This window comes from Elephantulus edwardii, unplaced genomic scaffold, assembly GCF_000299155.1.
Source record: "Elephantulus edwardii isolate Elephantulus edwardi_28Jun2011 unplaced genomic scaffold, EleEdw1.0 scaffold00003, whole genome shotgun sequence".
NCBI lineage: Eukaryota > Metazoa > Chordata > Mammalia > Macroscelidea > Macroscelididae > Elephantulus > Elephantulus edwardii.
The window spans coordinates 19365080-19370256 of NW_006399753.1; the positions used below are offsets into that span (position 1 = coordinate 19365080).

Consider the following 5177-nt stretch of genomic DNA (forward strand, 5'->3'; position numbering starts at 1 on the left):
AACCAAACCTTTCTAAAGGACAACTTGACTTCTTCAATCTAGCTAACTGAAAATTGTGCTTTAGGGGCAGGGAATCTAAATCAGTAGCACATAGAAAAGCTCTCTCATCTTGTCGGTCAATACCAAAAAAGTTAAGTTGGTACAATGGAAGTTACATCACTGTTCTTTTTCTTCTTTAAAGTAAGGTGCAGAAATCTTCAATATTTTTAATAGTTTCCCATTCGTACCTGATAATAATAAGATTACACTAGCTGAAAATTCTCAGAAATGTCTGAAACAATAATACATCAACAGGGAACTGCCAGAAGTTCAAGTTGACATCAGAAGATGTCATGGCATGAGAGCTATTCTTACCTGAAGAGATGAAATTCTGGTGAAATTCTCCAGTTTGCATTTTCCCTGTGGTAAGAGGAGATAGCCTTCGGAACAAATAGCTTTTCTAAGGAGCTGATTCCTGGGACACAGTTGTTGGTGTCTTTCTTGTTAATTATTACTGCAGTGAAAGTATAAGGATGTGATTAGTTAATGGGCAGGATAATGGACATGAAGGGGAAAAAAAGGAGTAATCTGCTGCTCCTAATACAAGTCAGATGAGTATGAGCAAAGAATTTGTTCTGAGTCCAAGCTTCTTCATCTGCAAAATAACTCAAACTCATTGCTGTTGAATTAAAACCGACTCCTCGCTGATGCTCTGGTGGGGTTTCAGAGGCTGTAAAGAGTGGCCTTTCTTTCTCACACTGGGCCTCTGGCAGACCTCAAAGGACAGAGAAGGACCACTTTTAGGTTAGCACGGGAATCTCTAAGATTATGCTACCAGACCTCCCTACCTGCAAGAAAGAGCAATAATAATATCAGTTCTATCATTTTATACTTAGGGAGCTCTGATAGCTTAGTGATAAGGAGTTGCAACCCAACCCAAAAGCAGATGGATCGAATCCACAAGCTGTTCTAAAGGAGATAGGCAATCTCCTCACGTGCACTTTACTTAGGGTCGCTGTGAGTCATACTCAGTAACAACAACACCCATGTTAACTGTAGAAACCCTGGGTGGACAGAAAGGACTGGTGACCTGCTTTTGAAAATCTTCCGATGAACACTTTACAGAGCACATTTGTTCTGTGACACACAAAGGATTTTCCTGAGTCAGAATCTACTTCATGGCAACTGGTGGTCTGAACTTCCTCTGACTTGGTTTATTTCAGCACCTGCAATTTATTTCCTCTTTTTTACTTTCTTTTTTTGCAATGTGTACTATGTAATAAATCTAGAGGCTTGATGCCTCCCAAAACATCCAGCCACAGTGCAGCATCAAGTCAGTTATATGAACAGACCCTAAAGTAGTGCTGATTTCATTTGATCTGTTTTTTTTTTTCACTCAGTCACTGTTTATTAAATTCTTTTTTATAGGCCTCTGTTTTTTATTTTTTTTTTTTAAGTTCTCCTACCAGATTTTAAAAAGAAGCTTATTAAGTGACAATGCAGTTTAAGTTCAGGGGAGGGAAAAACATTAAAGCCCGAAACTTCTTTCCGTTTATTCAAAATAAAAATACACAGAGTTATGAAAAGATAGGTTTACTATTTCCACCACATTAAGTCGATGATGCTGTCTGAAAGGCTTGCAAATTGTTTTTTCAAGTCTTTAAAGCTCATCCCAATCCCTCAATAAAGTATACCTATATTTGCTGGGTGCTAGGTTCTGGAAGGAGCTCTCAGGTGGACTGCTTGCTGTGCCATTGCGACTCCTTTCCGGGAGGCAGTATCGGCTGGGTCAGGCCCATGATGGAATTCTCTGTGCAGTTTTCCAGAATGTAAGTTAAAGATGAACTGCTTGAGTTTTCCAGGAACTAACACATCCTTGATGTCTCCAAACACACACATATGCCTGAAGCTGTCAGTAGCTATCATGGGGCAATTTGCTGGAGTTTTCTGTATGTGTACAAGAGGATGTCTAAATTTGTCACAGGCAGCATGCAAAAAGTTTATTGTACCTATTTCACTTATTAATTGCCGCGCTACTTCATTCTGGAATATTTCTAAACTTTCTGTATCTTCTTTCCTGTGGAAGAGTATAAGAAAAGGCAGTCCTTCTTCTGTCAATTCCTCTCTGTTTTCAAATGTTATTTCTCGAACAAGAGGAACACATTCATCTTTAATCCAATTAAAAGTTACGTCAAAGTTTGTCATAGATCCCAAAGATACCACATCTGGGGCAGAAAGCACTGGTGGCTTGTACATTATGTTGTCTCCACTATATCTTTCTGGTTTTGAAACAGGCACAAAAAAAGGCACAATCATCATGCAAAATATTTGCTACTCTTTCAAACACTCTATAGTTGTCTGAATCTCTTTGCTCAAAATATCCAGTGATATTTATTTTGCTGCAATCAAGCATGGAGATTTCTTCTAAGCTGTGAAGTTCTTGAACAGGGTCACTTTTTGTTGCCTGATGTAATCTGCAAGTGCTTTCACTGAGGGCCCCTGTATTCCCTCTTCATCATCATCCCATTACCAAACAACTTGAAGGTTGGCTATTTGCTTACCCTGTATCTCTGGGCTATATCAGAGTGCTGATCACAATCAACTCTGGCAAACAAGACTTGATTCTCACTTGGGAACTCTTCTCTAATGACATTGGAAGTTTTCTCAAAAATTGGATGCAACATCTGGCTGAAATGACATCAATCTGCATAAAAATTTGCTAATGCAACATCGGCTCTGTTTACAATTTCGTCTGTATTTTCTGTATCAAGACTTGTTATTTCAGATGTTACAGGAGCGAAAACCCAAGTTACCAGGAGCAGTAGGGAGCATCTGAAGTCCGATAAGTAAAAAGACCTCGCAGGTTTCATGGTAGGTAGTGTTGAAGTCCATGGTAGGGACAGGTGTTGGTGGCTGGAGCTGAGTTGGGCTAGGAAAGGACTGGGTGCCGGGAGCCGGCAGCAGCGGAGAATTCTTCCAGCAGCGATACCTCTGTTGATGAAATGTCACTGTATTAAGTGTTCTAAGAGATATAAAGTAAAAAGAATAATTATCTAAGCTTACAGAGATGCTATTTTTTTAAATTGATTTTCATGAACATTTATAGAGACTTTGGATTTCTATTCATTCATTGTTGCACTTTTATCCCTGCCCCCCTTCCCCCTCCCATTAGCTTTTCTCTTTGCTATTTTTAAGACTTTACTCCAAGGAAAACTTGTACAACTTAGAAAAGATGCAACCTGGGGGGAAATGTAAAATAACTTTCAGTACTTTTACATTAAATAACAGGGACAAAATAAAATTCTTAATCAAGAGAGACTGGTTGAACACACTTTAAAGTACTATTATCATCGTTGTCATTGTTAGTGTCATCAAGTCGACTCTGACTCAGAGACCCTGTCCTTTCCAGGAGCTTCCTCTTCATGTCAGACATACCTGAGCCCAATGTCACAGTCACTGTGTCAACCCAACTTACAGACAGTCTTCCTCTCTATTGCTGACCCTGTACCTTTCTAAGCATGATGTCTTTTCCTAAGACTGGACCCTCCCAACAAAATGCCCAAAATACCATTGTTGTTGTTGTTGTTATGTGCCGTCAAGTCCTTTGTGACTCATAGCAACCCTATGTACAACAGCCCTAAACCCTGCTCTATCCTGTGCCAATCTCATTGCCTCTGACACACCCATCCAGATTACCCCAGTCACTGAATCAATCCACCTCATAGAGGGTCTTCCCCTCCTGCGCTGTCCCTCCACCCTACCAAGTATGATGTCCCTCTCCAAAGACCTGTCTCTCTTTACAACATGTCCAAAGTATGTCAGACGAAGCCCCAGAATCCTTGCTTCCAAGGAGTAGCTTGATTTAACCCTCTCTAGGATGAATCTGTTTCCTTGGCAGTCCAGGGTACATTCAATACTCTTCTCTAGCACCACAGCTCAAAGGCATCAATTCTCTTTCTATGCTCCCTAGTCATTGTCTAACTCTCTGATGCATAACAAGTGATTGCGAAGACTATGGACTGTATCAGGCGTACCTTAGTCTCCAGAGAGACACCGTTGCTCTTGAGTACTTTAGAGAGGTCTCTAAAAGAAGACTTTCCTATCGCGATAGGTTTTTTTTAATTTCCTGGCTGCTGGTGCCAAGAGTGTTAAACATGGAGCCGAGCAAACTGAAGCTGTGAACAATCTCAATCTCTTCACCATCCATCCTGATGCTACCAATTGGTCCAGTGGTAAGAATCTTTGTCTTCAGTCCATACTGAAGGTTGCAGTCCTTGACCCTCTGCAGTAAGTCCATGAGGTCCTCCTCAGTTTCAGCAAGCAGGGTTGTGTCATCTGCATAACGCAGATTATTCATAGATCTTCCACCAATCCTAACGCCATGCTTCTCCTCATAGAGCCCAGCCTCTCGGATAATCTGCTCCTCATACAAGTTGAAAAGGTATGGAGATAGGACGCATCCCTGGTGTACACCCTTCCCAATTTTGAACCATGCAGTGTTACCCTGCTCTGTTCTGACGACTGCCTCTTGGTCCAAGTATAGGTTTTGCATCAGCACGATTAAATGTTCTGGGATTCCCATTCTTCTCAGAGTCAGCCACAGTTTGTTATGATCCACACAGTCAAACGCCTTTGCATAATCAATGAAACACATAGACTAATCCACAATTATTAAAAAACAAAGTAAAACAAAAATGGTAGGTCTTTATGTCCCTCCACTGGGAAGATAAGAATATTTCATTAAATGAAGAAAAATGTTGCAAACAACAAATGCTACTCTCTGTACAACTTTTATATATTAACTCTAGTGCCTATGGGGGGAGGGGCCCAGTGGCAGCATTTCTAAGTTTTACTTTCTTATCCTTTTTCCTTTTTTGCATTCTTTTGTAGTATGATTCATTTACATTGAATAAGGATGATTTATTTTAAAACAATGAAACTAGTTTCAAAGCATTGGAAGTAGATGAATGACCCAGACATGCCTTCAAATACTTTGCAAGCAATACCAGGAAACATAACTCTAAAACCCAGTAAGGGAAAATGAGTATGTGAAAGGGAGCATGCAGCAGCATCAGCGGTAAGAGAAGAGAGATGACTAAGAATATCAGCACAAGTGAAATGAGCAAAAGTTAATTTAAGCAGAAAGAACAAAAAGGATTAATGGGTAAAACTTACTGGGATAGAAACATGCTCTAACT

The 5177-nt window shown here is 40.2% G+C and overlaps 1 pseudogene; it reads right to left on the bottom strand.

The window, feature by feature from the left end:
• Nucleotides 1-1639: 1639 nt before the first annotated feature.
• Nucleotides 1640-3412, bottom strand: LOC102874623 (annotated as a pseudogene).
• Between the last annotated feature and the right edge of the window lie 1765 nt (nt 3413-5177).